This window comes from Alosa sapidissima, chromosome 9 (assembly GCF_018492685.1).
Source record: "Alosa sapidissima isolate fAloSap1 chromosome 9, fAloSap1.pri, whole genome shotgun sequence".
NCBI classification, from domain to species: domain Eukaryota; kingdom Metazoa; phylum Chordata; class Actinopteri; order Clupeiformes; family Clupeidae; genus Alosa; species Alosa sapidissima.
Window position 1 is genome coordinate 217,817 of NC_055965.1, and position 19,956 is coordinate 237,772.

Consider the following 19,956-nt stretch of genomic DNA (forward strand, 5'->3'; position numbering starts at 1 on the left):
TTTTTCAGTCCTTGAACAATCATGCAAGAACCGTACTTGACGAACATGGAATGGCCACAGAACTTTTGCAAAGATATGCTTCCATTGGCTACACCAGACAAGCAAGTTTTTTCCCCCTTTACTGTCTATGCGTGCGAGCAGCGTGTATGCACTTCGCTTTCGTTGTTGTTGAAAGATTGAATGGGAAACGGATTTGGAGCCAAAGGCTAAAATTTAACGCAGCTACAATTTGTAAGATATCACCAATATCAATTTAATGTTACAGATGTATGGCTACATACATTCTTAAAATGGTTCTGGTCTAGACTTAAATATCTATTGAAAACTTCACAATGGAGCGTGTTTTTAGAGCGTGATCTGCAGGCTACCTGTTGACTATTTTTAGAAAGTGCGCTGGGGGCGTCTCATAGCCGTCCCGGGCACCGTGTTGGAGACCACTGGCTTATAGGCTATGCCGAAATAGTTTCAACATTTTGAATATCAGTGTCGGGTGAATTAGGAAATGCCTTATGGCTGAAAGCTGCTTGAGATCCCCCCTGTCAAGCAATAACCATACAAAAAGTTAAAAACAGATGACATGATTCGCGTCACTGACATAATGCGCAAATAATAGAGCCTAGATATTCCAATATATTCGAATACATGTGTTTATTTTAGAAGGGATATTCGAACGTCATTTTTGAGCAATTTTGACAGCCCTAGTCTACTGTAGGCTACGCCAATCGTCTATTAACACCTTCCACCTAACAGATATAACCTAACAGAACGATATAATGCGTGTGAAATAGCACCATTGAGTAGCCTATGCGAAATAGCCTTAAAATCGTTCCGGTGTGCCTTCTGGTTTCTCCACCTACTGGTTTCCTTGCAGCAGTTGTCAGACATTCACAAACAAGTTGTTTTAGGCGGTTTGAAGTCGCTTTTCATACGCCATGAGCGCTCGGCTACATTACAGCCACTCGGACAAAAGACATGTAAAAAAATATATGTTTTGAAAACTAGCATTAAACTGGATTCAATCCCGCAAAAGCAACACACGCGTGACTCTCCATCCTGATTCCCTACTCTTTCAGCCAACTAATATGTTACGCGAATCAATTAACTAATGAAGGCTACCATTAATTAATAACGTAGGCAACACCCAGGTAACATGTTGTCCAGGCTATCTGAAACAACTGGTTACCTTGGGCTGCTACAGTCGTCAGTGCACTGTGCACAGTAGGCCTATGCTACTCTTTGTGGTTGATCAACTAAAAATAAAAGATGTATTTGGTGATGACGTTATTGTAGGCCTAGTAGACCTAAATTCTGAGAAATTAAATGGTACGAGAAACGATCTACATAGCGCACCAGACCGCGATGTCTTCAAGGGTTGAATGAAGGGAGTTTGCAAAAATTAGTGTATTTTTCAAGTCAATAAACATTCTTAATTCTTAATTTTCGAATGTCTTTGTCAGGAAACATCTGACTTTTAAAAACCATAGGCCTGGTAGTCGCTTAGACAAGGAGTTATAAGATAACGGCAATACCATTTGTGTCACCTAATGCAGTTCAGTGAATTAGCAAGATACCATCAGAAGCCAACAATCATAAGCACCTGTGCGCGCGCGCGCTCTCTCCCCTGCGCATGAAGCTGTCTGCGTGTTGTAGGCTAGATTTGCGTGAGTTCTTTCTATCTGCTTTACTTTTGTGAGTTGCGACCACCTAGGCTATGTTATAGACGTTCTATGAGGTACCAGTGTTTAGCTGTGTCACAAAACGATAAGCTTTGTCAGAGTACTTTTAAAATGATATTCAGGGCTATATACATTTTAAACATTCGGGGCTGAAGACCCGACAAAGCCTTGCGTTAATTCTTCAGGTGGGAAGTGTCAGGAATTTTCATACGAGAGACGCTCTTATTGGTGGTTAGTATATAGAGTAGGGAATTGACAGCAACATATCCAATCACATTATGAGAGATCATGAATTTAACATAAACTGCGTAAATTAATTCATTAATAAATTAATGTAAATTTAGCCGGGACTGTAAGCTGGCACACGTGGGTTCTCGATGTTTTCAGTGGGTGCCCGAGAGACAGAGCACCCACGGTATCGGCGCCTATGACAAGCGTATCTCGCGGTTGCAGCCATTACAAACAAACATGCAATGTAAATTTCTGGGATTGGGGGGAGAGCACTAAATGCTCTTCTGAATAAGCACGAAGTCAAGCCTTTAAATGAAAAACACTCTTTAATATTGTTTCCATAGGCTTACAGTGATTGCTTATTGAAAATAGATTAGCCTAGACACATTATTTCATTGTAGAGATAATTCGCAGGATAGAGCACGCATTCTCTTCTTGCAACGCTCTCCCTCAAACAGGTTGGCTTCAGCCCGCACCTCCCCTACGCAAATCAAAACGTGTCTTGTGCAAGAACTGTTCATGCAGACTACAACTGGCGCGGTGTAGCCTACGCAACTTTGTTCAAATGCATTCAAATGCATGCATTCAAGTTAACTTTGCAAAGTTAGTGTTATAGCCTACTTATCACAACGTTGTCAATCGCAAACGCTAATTTATTCTAATGTATCTCTACGGAACTACCTGCTCAATTTGCGAAGGATGAAGAGAAAGCACCTTTTTATGGAAGCATATGTGTAGCTTAATTCAAATGAGAATGCAATCTCCAATATGCAATTCAAAAAGACATTACATTATGCAATTGCCAATTCATTATGTAATTTAATATTGCAATTTGCAATAATTTCTAACAAATTGTATTTTAATCTGCAAAGTGACAATGCAATCCTAAAATCAATTTGAATAATTTTGGTTAAAAAATAGAATAAACATGGATTGAATTGCATTCCATTTTGCCATGGTACTTCAGTCTCAAAATTCAAATGGCAGTTTATTTTGCATTTCAATTTTCAATATTCAGTTTCATCATCAACTGTCAATTCGTTTTGCAATTTAATATTCAAAGTTGCACATTGAAAACATATTTGGCAAACCTGACAATGCCAGCCTGAAAACAATTTGGATTATTTTGGGCAAAACGTTTTGCCATTGTTTTGAGGCATTTTATTCAAATGGAAAAGAATTAGCGCCCCCCGTGATTGCATTGCACTTTGCCACGCTCTTTGTGTTGCAAAATTCAAATGGCAATTCGATCTGTAAACTGTCAAGTCACTCGTCAAGGCGGGAACTAGGCTACTCACTTCCGTGTTTACGTCTTACCCAGTTAGCGTTTGCAATGGAGGAGTATGCAGCTGCACTAAAGTCTCTGGCCGACAGACCCGGCTGTAGAGTATTTTCAAGGGGGCACAATTTTTTTTATTGGGGGGGGGGGGGGGGAGTGTTGGCGGCGCATACATATCATGTCACAGTTGATGAATAATGTTAACCGTGACCGCGAGTAGGCCTAGTGATAACTTTGCCTGAGTTTGAGTTCAACAGAGAAAAATGGGTGAATTTGGACGCACTTTATGCATATTGCTGTGTAAAAAAAGTGAAGTGCTGCGCCAGCTGCAGGGAGACTGCGGCTCACTGATAGTTATTATAGGTCACTTCAAATCAGCGCGATTTATCCTTATAGGCTACTGCACATTACATGATCTGTCCGATACTCTTACTTTTAACCGTCAGGGCCTATACAAATGCCAACGTGTCTGATTGTATATTTGGGATATACTAGCTCTTACCTGCCCCAGTGGTTTGTATGTGACTTGTCTGTTCTGAAAACCTATAACCCTTATGAAAAACAATTGGCCTATTTTAAGGAGCTCCAAATAAACTAACGAAATCTGCTGAAGTAGCCTAAAGCATGTAGGCTAATGATTCCTTAAACATACCAAACTAAGTCCATTCTGTGGCAATTGAAATTTGGGTACTACCGTGTTAACTGTAACCCACCCTCTGAAGCCTTTCCTGACACATACAAAATACTTTTTAATGAACCTGACGTGTTCTTCATTCTCTGATTCTAAAAATGTTATTTGAGTAATTAAAACTTAATACAAAGTGGTTTTGAGCCATTTTAAATCGCTGAGCTGCAGCGTCACGCATTAGACTGTTCGCTCCTCCTTCGTCTACTGACAGCCAGGGTGTATACATTTCTTCTACGGCTGCAAACGGGATTTACTCGCAGTTAACCAAATATTTATTTATTAGGGCAGGTCAGGCATATTTCTGGCTATTAAATTATTTCTAAACCAGTCTGCTAAAGTCTGCTAAAGTCTGTAGGGTTTTCCAGGCTCCATTTTTTTTTACGAGACACCCTGCTCACTAGAGCCATCTGGCGGTTGATTGGGTTGTTGCAGCGTCGTTGCAGCGTCACTGGATAAAATACAAATTAAAGTCGCGTGATGTCACGTGCGAATCACGCGTGAAGCTAGCCAATTTGAAGTAATGCCCACTGTAAGTGTTCACTGAATCGATTGTAAAATCGATTTTCCATGTTTAAAGATATTTCCATTTTCAATGCCAAATATAGGTCAATCCACGGACAACTAACAAGCATTAGGACGAACATAAAGAGGGCGCTTGAGACGCACTAGTCAGCAATATTTCTGATGATTTATTGGTGTGAAGTTTTGTGCACATAGTACAGTACGCTGTGTTTGGAAAATAGGGTCCCGCTGGATTTTCATGTTGATTTACATATTTTGCTAATATAGAGTCTAAGGAACAAGATTTTTTTTGTCTTCAAATTTTCACGATCCATCTTTAGTGTTTTTATCTGTATGTTTTAAAATAAGCGATTATATCTAGTCCGAAAAGTGATTTTCACATTCTAATTTTTATTCTTCTAATTTTTTGACAATTAATTCCACTTTTTGCACACAAAACCCCCAGATAATGTAGAAAGGTTGTTGGTTCTAAAACAATATCCATAGTTTTCAAACTTTGAGGGTCTGAAAAGTGTAAAAACACCTCCACCCTTGTTGCCTATGTCAAAAACGATTTCTTAACCTTTGCTTTTCTTGATGCTTTCCTTGACCTGCCATGTCATTCTATTGTCTACCTTATGAGAAATTTGTCAAACAAACAGACAAACCACGGATGGCCCTCTCACAGCCTGAACTAATACAAAAAACAAATAACTCAAGGGAAAACATTGCTCAGACACTGAACCATGTGCTTGTAGAATTCACGTCTGTCTAGGAGCGCTTCCTGGATTCAAAAATTGTTTGTTTAAGGTGCTCTTTGGATGTTCTTTGGATGCTCTTTGAAATTCCCAAAAAATGATTGGTTGACTTATTTTTTTTAAAAAACTCTCCTTTCCTGTTAAGAACTGTTTGACTCCCTTGTCTGCCAAAACGCGTCAGAGTTTTTTAAAAAAGGTTTAATGTAACCAAGCCAATAAAATAAAGGCTTTTTAACCTTTAAGAATTGAGAGTGCCTTGGAATTCCTTGGTTTTCTCACTAAACCATGTGCATTTGCTCTCTTTAAAAGCAACGGGTTATCCACAGCCAACAGGCCGGGCGTGCGAGAGAAGCAATGAAGTCTTAGAATTAAGAATAAAGCCATGTTCTTCCAACAACAACCACAAGCACCCATGTGCCAAACAATTCAAATGACCGGCATTGTTCTCCCAGAGAGGAAGCTACGTATATGATCACCACCCACGGGTGGGCGTGTGCACCAGCGCTGCAGGTCAGCCTTTCCACATACACACCTGGCTTTAAAGTTCACTGTCCTGGTAGCATACCTATCTACTGCCAGGGACGGTTCTAGGGGCAGGGCCACAGGGGCCTGGGCCCCATCTGAAATCTCATTGGCCCCTGACTGGCCCCTGTACCGTCAATCATCAATAAGTGTCAAACTTGTTGAGAACGACGATCAGAGATGCAATTCCATTCCCAAACAACTGGTGGCAGTAATGCACCTATGAAGCCTGAAAGCTAAAGCACACAGTGAACTGTAAAGGAAAGAATACATTTGGCTAATGTGTCTCTGCTAATGTGAAGAAAGGATACATTTGGCTAACAGAAGTATCAGCTAACGTGAAGAACCGATACATTTGTTAACGAAAGCATTAGCTAGAATTCTAACGTGAAGAACCGATACATTTGTTAACGAAAGCATCAGCTAGAATTCTAACGTGAAGAACCGATGGCAGCGTTTCATCCTCCACAGAAGTTTCTTGGTGAGTCACAAATCTCTATGTTGGTTATCATCATTATGTGAAACGGACGTTTATTTGTTGCTGTCCCAATATGTTAAGTTTTTCAATTAAATTACGAAGCAGCAGCAAGCTTGCAGTGAACTGTTAACTGACTTAGTCAGTGAACTGTTAACATTAACTTAACGTTATGTTACTTGAGTTGAGGTTTGATTGTTATTCATTGTTAGCATGCTGATAGATTTTATGTAAGGTAATGTATGAAGTGTTTGAAATGGTGTTATATGAAATGCAGAGAAATGGACATCCTGTTTGTTTGGGGTCCGAAATTAATAATATTACATGCGCTAGTGCACCTTACCAAATGTAAATAACGCTCGATTTTTTTGCTTGAGGAAAAAGTTTGGCAGCTGCTAACATGAACATGAGAATACATGCCTAATAGCTAACGCTACGTTTTTGTAGTTAATGTGAGCTATCATTGCAAAGTTATTAACCACTATTCTGAGTTTATTTGATTCATGGGCTTCGCATGAATTCTGTCTCAAAGTGTTAGGACAAGGAGAGTTTCATTGAGATAAATTGGTTAAACTTTCTACTCTATTCACTCAAGCTTTATATGATAAAAAAAAAAAAACAATAACTGGTTTTACAGTTGCCAGACGACATGCTGAATACAAGCATGGATTTTGTGACACGCATTTGTGTTTCACCTACAGACTGGGATGGCGCAGGAGCTGGTGACTTCAACCCACAGTCTTCAGAACCACCAAGCATAGCTGCTCCTAATGGTATGATGCTATTTCCTATTGCCACTACAGTGAGCATATTTTGTCATTCATTTTAGAAACGTCAGGTTGACAGTGGGTTATGAAAGTTAATAACAATTAAGTTACTCAAACTTGTTTCATTTTCTTCTCTCCAGACATTTCCCATTCTAGAGCAGATTGTTCTGTACAACCTCTCCTAAACTGGTATTCCGCAAGATGCAGCACGGAAATAGGAAGAGGCCACTCAATGACTTCTGATACAAAGACTTCAAATGGTAGGAATATTCCATCTTTAGTGTTTTGCTACCCCTTCCATAATTTTTCGCTTTCAAATGACCCATCGTCAGTCTTCAAATCAGAATCAGGCTTTTCTAACTGGAAGCAAGACGGTGGCTTCAAAGACAATTCCAAATCAAACCATTGTAAAAATAGTTGTTGAAAAAATTGTGTAAATATGATGTAGTTGTTGCTCATGCCATGTGTGTGTACTGTGCGTGTGTGTTTGTTTTAATGTACGCAAACTGGCAGTGAAAGTGGTTTCTCTTATCAACAAAAGGGGAAAGAGTTAAAGTAAAACTTGTTTAATTGAACGAAAAATGTGTGTATGATGATGTATGATTTCCGTTTAAAAATGTATTTCCACTGAAGTGTCTATTATATTTTAGCTTTATATTGTGTTTTCAATGCACATTATAAATAAATGGGAAAATTGTTAAGAATTGTATTGGCTTTTTTGTTTTTTTAGCATTTAGTATTCAAGTATTTGAACAAGGTAAGACTGGTGAAATGTATGCACCTTACTGCTGTGATGTAGTCTAGTTAGCTGTAGTGGGTATACTGTGATCAACCCCACATATTAATACCTATCCTTGTCTGTTTTAAGTGGGTATACTGAGATGGAGATGCTTTTTAAGTGGGTATACCAGAGACTTTCTAATGAGGAGACACAGCACTCAAATCCTCCATAGAAATGCATGGGGCTAGTTTGTAACGCCAATATGGCCGTTGTCTACACATATCCCACCCCTTCCTCGGCAAAACTTCGACATGTGAATACATTGAGCCAATCATGTGGTGTGATGTGAAGACATCGTGCCAATCATGTGTTGTGAACTTGCCGCTGGAGCAAGATTGGTGTCGTGAAGCCTTGCGCACGCACATTTCTGCCGAATAGGATGCCCGATGAGTGCCCAAAAAGCGTTGCAATATGGCCGTTGAGTGGAGGGACTTGCCTAAAAGGACTTTAGGTATACTGCGTATAGTCCTGCATATCACGTAGACTACGTGCCTCTGCCTTACTGAACAAGGGATTTTCTGTGTATGGATGTTGACCGGTTCTTGGCCCCTCAGTGTATGATGTGGCCCCTAAAAAAAAAAATCCTAGAACCGCCACTGTCTACTGCCAAGGCCTGAAGGGGACGGGGAAAATATTTACTTCTGCTACACTGGCAGAGAACTCATGTGAAACAGACTGTGGGAGGTGGAAGGGGTTTGAATGCTGTCCGGCAGTATTATGAGTGGAATGTCTTAAGGGGGCCCTCCTCCCCATACGGCTTGATCTTATAGTGTGTGCCAATTCCATCCAGACCATGTATCCTGGATTTTGTGACGACCGTGAAAATGGTTCTTGCAAAAGAGTTTACATGTACATTACATTTAGCAGACACTTCTTGACCAAAGTCACTTACATACTGTACAGTGGGCATTACTTCAAATTGGCCAGCTTCCCTCGCGGTCCGCGCGCGGGATCACGCGGTATCATGCGACTTTAATTTGTATTTTTCCAGTGACGCTGCAACGACGCTGCAACAACCCAAACAACCGACAGATGTCTCTTATGAGCAGGGTGTCTCATAAAAAGAAATAGAGCGTGGAAAACCCTACACAGACTTCACTACAGACTTTAGCAGATTGGTTTAGAAATAATTTAATAGCCAGAAATATGCCTGCCCTGCCCTAATAAAGAAATATTTGGTTAACTGCGAGTGAATCCCGTTTGCAGCCGTAGAAGAAACGCAGGACGAATGAAACATTCCGGTTTTCTCCGAGTGAACGATGATAGACAGACATCATTTGGACAAAATATAGAGCATATTAACCTCCGTTGCTCAGCCAAATGCCTTCCTGTTACATCCTGTTATCACGGAGTTACAGGCGATAAACGATTTTTGATGGTAACAAGTTTATTCATTAGCGGTAGGGCTGGGCGATATATCGATATAAAAGATATATCGATATATTTTAAAATGTGATATGGAATTAGACCATATCGCATATATCGATATAGTTCAAATTTGCGCCGTGATCCTTGCTCCACGCAAGCCGCTGACCGGAGCTCTCTGCACTGCTCCCCGCACTCCCGCCCCTCCTCTTTCATGCACAGAAGGGGCAGGAAGAGACACTCTGGCACTCTTCAACAAACATGGAGAAAGCAACAATGTCTGAGCGTGCGGAGGGGAGTCTCTTGGTTAGTAAAAGAAAAGTAGCTCAATAATTTGGAGCTTTGGATACAAATTTTCAGATGAGCAAAAAAAACAAGCTATATGTAGGGAGTGCCATAAGCACGTTGCAGCCATTGTAAAGCAATTTACAAAAAAATCACTGAACAAAAATGTTGATGTGGTACATGAAAATTTTGCTAAAAATGTGGAGAATGCAATGCAAATAAAGCATTTTGGGGCGATGTGGAGTGACAAGCCGGCAGCAGATTAAATGCCCACGAGAGAGAATAAGATGCGTTTTAAAAAGACGTGCACAGACCGGTTTTAATAGGATGTGCAGACCAAAGCTGCAGCAAGCAGGTGATATTTAGACATTTATTTCACAAAATCCAAGACCAAGAACAGACAGATGTAACTGGACACATAGAGTCAAAAATATTGAGAATTCTGCAGGGAATGTTAATGAAGACGAAGGAGTGAATAGTGGCAAGAGGCAAGCCGAAGGCTGCTGACGAGTGCCCGCGCTAATTGTGAAGCAATTTACAAAAGATTCACTGAACAAAAATGCTGATGTGGTACATGAAAATGTAGCTAAAAATGTGGAGAATGCAATGCAATCAAGCATTTTGGACGATATATTGGCACAAGCTAGCAGCAGAACAATTGCTCGGCTGGCCACCTCCGAGAGGGCGAGAGAAAAAAATATGCGCATAGCCTAAATTTCAGCGCGGGATTGCGGGTATTGCGCATAAGTTATTAAGTATTGATCATAATAATAAAAGTCCCACAACTCCATCATAATGAGAGAAATTCCCACACATGTTACAGCGCTGTCTGATAACGTTAATCTAATAATAGAGCCGCCTGAATGTGAGACTATTTACTGGACGGACACACGCGCGCGCGCATGGACCAATTTGCCTCTCTCTTTCCCTCTCTCATTGCTGAAGTCAAATTATAGCCGAGGAGGTGCTTCTACATCAACCGCGATCGACAGGAAATAATATAACGCTATAACGCGAGAGAACATGGATGTGTTCTCCATTTGAGGAACGTTATGATCAAATGCGGACGTAAACAGACAGATACAGACACGGAGTGCATAGTAGGCCTACTTTCACTTTCTAGTGTGCGTATTCAGTACGTGAAAGATAATTAGTAGCAAAACAGCAATCAAATATTAGCCTACATGGCAATGAGTTTTGTTTTCAAATGTTTTCATGCATGTCTAGATAACGGGTGAGGAATGTTTAGGATACAGACAATCGTAAATCTTCAAATTATGGCTGGGGTCTTTTTATTTAGGCTGCGCAAAACACAGCACCTTTATTTGGGGCATGGCTTACTTTTTGATTATATTGCTAAATATCGGGACTGATGACCACTGAAATCTGTGGGGTATTTGATGGTTCACTATTAAAGGAAAATTCCGTTTTTTAGCACTTTAAGGCCCTTTTCTGGTTTGTTTTGGATGAACTAGAGTGGTGGACACCGAAATTTTGACGATTGGTCCTGTCTCGACTTTTCTGACTCATTTTGAATCGCCTTTGACTTCTCAGGGTGGCTGGCAATGGGCATAATGTTAGTAGGCTTCTCAAACATGTCCTAAAACAACCCTTAACGTTCATTTTCAAAACAGTGCAACTCACCGAGTGGTTAGTGGTGTTCGTTGATTATTAAAAGCAAATATATCGGCGCAATTTTTGATTTCCAGCCGTCTTATTTGCTATTTTGGAACTATTCACAACCACTCAATATTTGAACCTGAAGCATAGACGGTGGCGCAGCTATCAACGTGCAATGAGTCTTCCAACAGAAATCAATGGGATTTTACAAAATGCCAAATAAAACACGACAGAAACTGTATTTCGCTACGCTACTTGTTTTGGAACATCAACGAACACCACTAACCAGTTTTGCACAGTTTTGAAAATGAACGTTAAGGGTTGTTTTAGGACATGATTGTAGCCTACTACAGTATGCCCATTGCCAGCCACCCTGAGAAGTCAAAGGCGATTCAAAACGAGTCATAAAAGTCGAGACAGGACCAATCGTCAAAATTTCGGTGTCCACCACTCTAGTTCATCCAAAACAAACCAGAAAAGGGCCTTAAAGTGCTAAAAACCAGAATTTTCCTTTAAGTTTCATGTATGAAAGGGTGTTGGGATTTCCATCCACTTATTGCGAGATAAGGCATCCGCTTTCATTTATTCATGTAAACGTGAGTTGTGCTGAAATGGAAACCTTATTCAGCCTAAATTTAGTTATGTTTTTAATTAACTCATTTTTTAATTACGAAACTAGACACTCTAACACACCTTATATGTGATTTTGGGAACTCTGTGATGAATGGAAATTAAATATATGACGATTGAAAACTAATGAAAAACGCACAATCTGGACATTTTATCATAACTCGGTTGCTGCTTTGGGTCGAGTGACGCTTGCACGTCAGCTCAAAACCAGGCCATTTTCGTGGGTCTATCACTAGGTGGCAGTCTCGCCAGGTCTCGCTGATCACTTCCCGGAAAGTTTACAGGCAACACTTCATATTTAATGAAAGACGTTTTATCTCCATTTCTAGAAAAAAACAGTGATTTTGATGAAAACTAGCCACTGTTTAGCTTGGGATTTCTCAGGAACAGAGGCGTGTAGAAATACACGGTTTGCACCCACTAAGAGCTTAAAGTCTCACCTTTTAAATGAGCCATTGTATGTGTTCATAGCTATAACACAGAATATGCTGTGGCTGTACAAAAATCATCAACAATGGTCTAGATTGCTGGCACTCTAGGACAAAGCTTCCGAAAACAGCTTGGTATTCAATGAGTTAAGCATGATTTACTTTCTTATAAAATTCGTAGGCTGATGCCTGGCAGCAACAATTGTGTTTAAATGTAGGTTACTGCTTCAGCCTCTGGCAAGCGGGGGCGGCATGCAACTGGTAGCTTGAGAGCAACGTGTCAGAGACTCATGGTGTAAGACAATAACTTTTCTTTGGCAACAATATTAAACCAACCAACAATATAAAATATTAAGAAGAGCTCTTTTATGAATTAAATTGAAACAAAACTATTACTGGCCTTTATTTGTCCGAATCTGAGGCCCAAACAGAATCCTGGCCATACCGGTAATTTGAGGATTTAGGTACTGTATGCACGTGTATTTCAGGCATAGCGCAACCACTAATCTCTGACTGAAAGTGCACAGAACTTGTGCATTTGAGAGCGCTCTCTCGCGGCTAGACAGTAATGTTTCATGTAGGGTTCATGTCAGTTAATATGAATTAACATTTAAAAGCATGTTCAATTATATATTTTTTCATATATAAGTCGCACCTGACTATAAGTCTATGAAAAAAATACTCATATTTGACTGAACATTTCATTTTACAGCTCTAACTTTGCGGAAAAAATATTGGGATATATATTGTATATCGATATTCAACCTAAATATATCGGGATATGAGTTCTGGTCCATATCGCCCAGCCCTAACAATATCCGTACTTTACACACTAAATGTCCATATACTTAGCTATTTCCACATAGATTTTTATGGTCCTACCAGCTAGCCACATACCATTTCAGTTGCTTGAAAATGACACAAGGACCTTGTTTTATCCTTATTATTGTCATGGTCATTTGATGTGGAGACTTCAAATTGTGGGAAAACATAATAAACTGATGTATTTGAAGAGGAAATAGTGACTGATACCAAATAAAAAACTAAAAAAACTGTTTTTTAATACCCTCAATATCACACTTAAGGCGAGACACGGCGGGTGAAAACAGTTTTTTCATGCACTGGTTAATTTCAAGATTTTGTGCTAGTTTGCTACCTTAGCATGTATTTTGTCACACTACTACTACAAAAAAGTCTTATTTACACATTTAAGTGTTTATTTCATTACATTGTGTTTACTCACGCCTGTATATTTCTCCTAAATTCACCAAAAGTTAGCATTCTAACCTTGCATGTACTACCGCAAACGTGATCCAAAACATATCATCTGTAGTACCGTTGGAAAGCTCTGTTTTTCCTGTATCACGCTTTGTGATCCATATATGGACACTTCCTTTGTATCAGCAACCAATCGTGAAAGTTCAAAGGTGAGTCTAGGCTGAGAACAGAATCTCATTGGCTGTGTTTCAAGGCTGTTTTCTCAAAATGAGTTTCCTCTCCCACTCTGAGCACAGAATCTCCACTTCAGAAGCACTTACATACACCAACCTTTCTAGTCTTATGCTTAACTATATTTAGAAGATTTTTACAGAGGGGTTTGTTAATATATTATTCCAAGCCTGATTTATATGACATTTTATTTTTCCGAAATCTAGGGATCTTTTGAAAGTCAGGAAACCTTTAATGCACACTTTAAATTGTTTACACATGCTTTTTATGAGTTGGTCTTCCACCCTAAAAAAATTTGAGGAGGCTAGGGAAAATATGTCATGATATTAATTAGTGATGCACCGATGTGAAAATTGTGGCCGATACCGATAACCGATATTAATTTTGCTGTTATGGCCGATATCGATATTTACCGATGTCGATATATCTGTATAGAAAACACATTCTTATGATAATCAAATAAAGAGCTATTTTCCAAAATGGAAATATTTGTTTTAAATAACGTTTCAATAGCCTACCTTAGAACACCAGAGGATTACAATATAATAGAATATATCTGTATTATTTTATATCCTGATATAAAAAGAGAGAATACTGAATGTCTGATATTTATGACAGCACTTTATGCAGATTAGCCTATAGGTATGGCACACTATAGGCCTACTATTTATATTACAACTCTCCCTCTTTAATTCAGCTGTGTGGTTGAAGCCTGGAAATATTGTAAACAAAGTAGCATAGTAGCATAGTTGGCTAGCTTATCATAGTCTACTGATTGGACTGTTCAGTTTCCCCATGTGTGTTTAAGTTTAAAGGTAATACTTGTTCTCCTTGGTACAGGCACTTTTGGGAAACATTGGTATTGAGATGATCAGTCAACTTGAAACCAAGAGTTTTAAACAAATATGTGCAGCATGCTAATGTTGCTAAGCAGATTTAATAGTAATTTAGCTAGTCGTCTTGTATGAGTTCTTGCTTTCACGATTGTAATGTTTTATTTGGATTGCGTTGGCAGAGTTGCGCGAGTCCATTGAGTGAGCGAGAGAGAGCGGGGCAAAGAGAGGGGTGTTGTAAAATGGTGTTGCGGCTCCTTTAAGAGAGCTCCGTGTGTGTGTGTGTGTGTGTGGGGGAAGCTGGGAAGGAGGGAGATAGAGTGAGGAAGTGTATGCATGCGACTGGAGCAGAGAGTGTGGAAGTTCAAGTTGGAGTCTGTACACAGTGTGAGCGGTGTTACTGTCCGAAATAAAACTCCATAAAGTTCAGCTCGTGTATTTTGCTCATCAGAAATGGGACCGTGACCCCGACGTTATTTTATCTTATAACATCGGCCCTCGAATAACGAATCCCCTGCGTTTCTGACTACGGTCTGAAACAAAGCAGGAAAGGTTAACAGGGGGTTTATACGGTTTGGTAAAGTCTACAATGAAAGCAACGTAGGCTACCGCCAAGTAAAGCGGGAGATGTGTGTTGTTTATGCGGCCGCGTAAGCTGCAAAGCACTGCTAGACACTAGAAAGGGTGTGTCGGTTCTGCCTTTTCACACCGCGACACAGGTTTGTGGATATGAGTGTTGCGATTTCAGTTTTGAATCGCATATTGTTACAGCCCTATTAAATTCCTATTACGACCATATAATTACATTCTGCCTGATACACAGTTATATTTAGCCTACCGCGAGAGATGTGCTAGGCGTGACATGACATGCAAGCCCGCCATCAACTTGACTGCAAGCAATGCGAGCAGCGCGATACAACGCAACTTTTTTAAATAACTTTTGTCAGATGCTGCAGTGTCTTCTTGCCCTGCTATTTTAAATAAGAAATATGATGCAATAGAAGGGCATATTTAACGGATTCAGTGTAGACAGATAACACGCTTGGATCGCTACACACACGTCAAATACACAGGAATGATTATCGGCTTGTTCACATCGGCCCTATTTTGACATCGGACCGATACCGATGTGTAAAAAAATGACCATATCGGCCGATATTATATCGGCGGCCGATATATCGTGCATCACTAATATTAATGCCCAAACATGGCACATGTTTTTCAAGCCGTAAAAAATGAAAGAATTTCAAGGTCTGAAAAAGATATGAAGACAACAGATTTGCACAGAAATATTTCACAGGCCTTGGTTTTAGGACCCATTGATGAAATAGACAAGGTTTGAACAAAATTTGAGACGGTGCAGCAACAACCTTATCTGATTTTGATCCATTTCTGATTCTAGTCACTAAACAATTTTGAAAGTGTAAAAATAGAAAGAGTGGCAGGAGATCACGTGACCTGCACATGGCGATGCAACACTAAAACTTCAGCTCCGCTTGCAATCCGTATATTTCATTTATTTTTCAATAGCAAACCTAATCCTACAGTGTTTAGTTATACATTATGTCCAGGCAGACTAAATTAGTTCACTTGCGTGAGGAAGAAAGTTCCCCAACTAAAAAGAAGTTCAAAGAAACCATGTCGATGTCGAAAGAGGAACTGGACAGTGCTGTACGTTCTGCGGCTAAGCTAGTTCTCAGCGAGCAAAGGCTAGAACTCCAAGAGCTAGTCAAGGCATCTGTTGGAGAGGCTATTGAGAGCATACTAACACCCCAGATGAACATGCTAAAACTTAAAGTTGAGGCTACAAGTGACAAAATCTTCTCCATTGGCCACCAGATGGAACAACAAGCTCAATCTATCAAATTGCTGGAATCAAGATGCGACAACATGCAAGCCTCAGTTCGCTCTGATAAAACAACTATCCGCACCCTACAAGCAACAGTAAGAGAACTGTCCACCAAGATCGCTGACATGGAGGACAGAAGCCGCCGATCCAATCTGCAAGTACACCTCGCTGCATCCTGCGGGAAGGTGAGGCTTGACATCAAGCCCCGCCCACATCCAACTCAGCCATGTTTTCTTTGCCTACATCACTCCCCATACGCTTTGGCTTTAGGCCTACTACCGACAGCCCGGTAGCGAATTATATAGTATATTGTTTCATATTAGATGATAGAAACTGATGATTTAGGCTAAACACAAATTACATTTCATGCAACAACAGTGATTTTTTCATGTAGGCCTAGGCTAGTTACTGTAATTGGGTTCGTGTAGGCCTACTTTTTCGTTCATTTGATTTCCGGTTTTGAAACAATAACCATGCACATTCACAAAAATTGGTCATTTTAAATATTGATGACAATGTGTTCAAACAGAAAACGAGCCATATTTAATTTAATTTAGCCCTCAAAAGTAGAATGGTGTGTTTCATTATCATGGACTATCAGTTTAACAGCAAGAATTCTCCATTACAACCAAATAGCCTACAAAGGGGCGATTTTGCTTTATTAACAACAGGTGAACCAGAAACATGCAACGTTAACCGGTTAGATCAAGCTTGACATCCTCATCTCAAATATAGGCTACTGCCCAGATAGCAAGCAGCTATCCGACCACCGGTAGATAGGCTACTTGTCACTGGTTTGAATCCACAGTTTACGTGTTGAATTACACAATAAAACGTGTTTTGCAGTAAGTTGCTGGTTTGCTCGCCCAGTCTCGTTGCGAGTCCTGGCTCTCTCTGCCGACTGCCTCCCTCCCTCTCGCCGCCAGCAATTTTAAACTGCGTGACGTAATACAAAAAAACATGGCTGACTTGGATGTGGGCTGGGCTTGATGTCAAGCCTCGCCTTCCCGCAGGCTGCAGCGAGATGCTCCTCCCAATCTCCGCTTAGTTGGTCTAAAAGAGGGGGCTGAAGGAGGGGATGCTGTTTCATTCCTAGAAACCAACATTCCAAAGTGGTTCCCATCACTGACTGAATGCCACATTAGCATAGAGAGGGCGCATCACATTTACTCTCGCTCCAATCTGAGCAGCACACCACGCGCACTCATTTTTAAACTGCTGAACTACAAGGACAGGCAAAAAATTCTAAATGCTGCGAGAGCCGTTGAGTCACTCCACTACTGTGAGAACAAAATCAGCTTCTTCCCCGACTACAGCTTGGAGACCACAAAGAAAAGGAAGGCATTCTCCGATGTTAAGAAGAAACTTAATTTGCAAGGGATACAGTCGTTTCTATGTTTCCCAGCTATACTGAAAGTGACACATGACCGCCGACAGATTGAGTTCAACACCCCAGAGGAGGCCGAGCTGTTCTTACAGTCCATCAGACCAGCATCACAGTTTGCCGACACAACTGGTGCCCAACGGGAGAATGTCAACCCTCCAATGGATGAAAACCACTCCAGTATGGATATCACATCCCCACGAGCCACACTTCAATATCCTTCTTCCTAAACAAAACTTTCTTTTCTTTTTTGAATGGACATTGAGGTATGCCAGCTTCCAGTTAAGTTCACTGCACTTTTACAGCCATTTAGGCTAGCATACAGCTGTCCAATAGGCCTGCATGCATTAAGTTAGCAACATTCAAGGCTAGGCTCCTGATTATCCGTTGACTTTATATTATTTTGTTTGCTTAATATCCGCTTTACTGCGAGTTGTGAGTGGAAATGCTGCATTGCTATATGAGAATCACGTCTCTAGAGTTTCTTTATGGTTACCAAGCCAAAGGGATTGCTATTCCCTTGCGGTTTCTTTACTTTGTGTTCATAGTTACAGTGTTTGATGTACTTTTTCTGTTTTGTGGCAGATCGTAAACGTGTGTTTAGTTTTAAGAGCAATACATTATTGTATGTGATAGTACTGTGGAATTCTTTGTTATGGAGTTGCCTGTTTTCTTGGCATTATATGAGCCGACATTGTGATAGAAACGTCTCAGATGGTTGACCTGAACATAATCAGTTGGACTGTGCGTGGCTTGAACAACCCCGTTAAACGAACACGGTGCCTTCAATTTTTACACCGCAGTAATGCAGACGTCGCATTAATTCAAGAATCTCATTTAAAACAACAGTATGTCCATCGCTTTCAAAATAGATGATACAAAATCGTAGCCTGCTCATGTGCTAGTAATAAATCCAAGGGCGTTCTAATAGTAGTGAAAAGATCCACACAGATAACAGCGCATTTCACGGGAAATGACACGAGTGGTCGGTTTGCTTATGCTGTCATTAGTGTCAACAGCAGGCCTACAAAGATTCTTTTGGCATCTATCTACTCCCCAAACGATTTCGATGTAGCGTTTCTTGTTGATATCACAAATGCGCTGCTGCCATTTCACGATTGTCAGTTGTTGATAGGTGGGGATTTTAATGCAACAGTTAACCCCTTGCTAGACCAATCGCCAGCGTCTAATTCCTTTCCTCCTTCCACCGTCGCCCTAAATCGTTTTATTACGGAAGTGAACGTGGTGGATGTCTGGCGAGCCAGGAATGAAAGTGCTAAGGACTTTACTTTTTATTCTTCGAGGCATAAATCAATGTCTAGAATTGACTATATTTTCATTAGCCCTGCCCTACTGGATCAAATCTATGAAATAGACATACTGCCAAGATTGATATCTGATCACTCTCCAATCCAGTGTCATGTTAAGCCATCTTCTTCGCTGCCGAAGTTCCGTAGATGGCGTTTTAATGATACTCTCTTGTATAATTCCGAATGTATGGATACACTTAAAAAACAGTTACATGAATTTATCAATTTAAACAAACATGGGTGCTCCAATCCACAAATATTATGGGAGACCATAAGCATTGCATTTTCTTCTAAACTGAAATCACAGAGCATTCATAGGATGTCAGAATTGGAATCTCAAAACAGCAGTCTGAGCATTTCAGCGAGGATAGAAACCTCTCTTTCTGCCTTACATGGAGAATATAATAGACTGTCTATTTCTAAAGCATCTTTTATTGTTCATAGGACTAGGCTAAAATACTACTATCAAGGGGACAGGCCCGGCCACTTGTTTGCGCTGAGACTAAGAGAGAGCGAATCCAAGTCATCTATTGACATAATTCGAACAGCAGAGGGAAAGATGGTTACAGACCCAAAAACCATCAGTCAGACGTTTCGATCATTCTATGCCAAACTATACTCCTCCGAGGTAGTGTTTGACAAAACAGTGTGTGAGTCCTTTTTAAATAACCTCCATTTACCTAAACTAAACAATTCAGATAGAACCAGTTTAGATAATCCAATATCCTTACATGAACTATATGAGGCAGCAAAATCACTGCAAAAGGGGAAATCCCCAGGTATAGATGGCATCCCACCAGAATTGTATCTAGCAATATGGGAGATTGTTGGCCCACTGATTCTTGAGTCTATTGAATTTGCTATTAAAGAAGGATCTTTCCACAGGGACCAAAAGACAGCTATTATTTCTTTATTACTGAAAAAAAAAACAAAGACCCTCTGGATTGCTCAAGCTTTAGACCCATTTCCTTAATCTGTGCTGACATAAAGATATTTGCAAAGGTGTTAGTTAGAAGAATAGAGCCCCTTATTGCTAAACTTGTTCACCATGACCAAACTGGTTTCATTAAAGGACGATTAGCATCAGATAACTTGAGGAGGTTACTCCATATAATTAACCTAACT

General features: G+C 40.2%; 1 protein-coding gene across 1 annotated transcript in view; it reads right to left on the minus strand.

Annotated features, from left to right (window-relative positions):
* LOC121718450 (ethanolamine-phosphate cytidylyltransferase-like) overlaps positions 1-19,956 on the minus strand; it is a 106,457-nt gene that overhangs the window by 26,013 nt on the left and 60,488 nt on the right. The window lies entirely within an intron of this gene.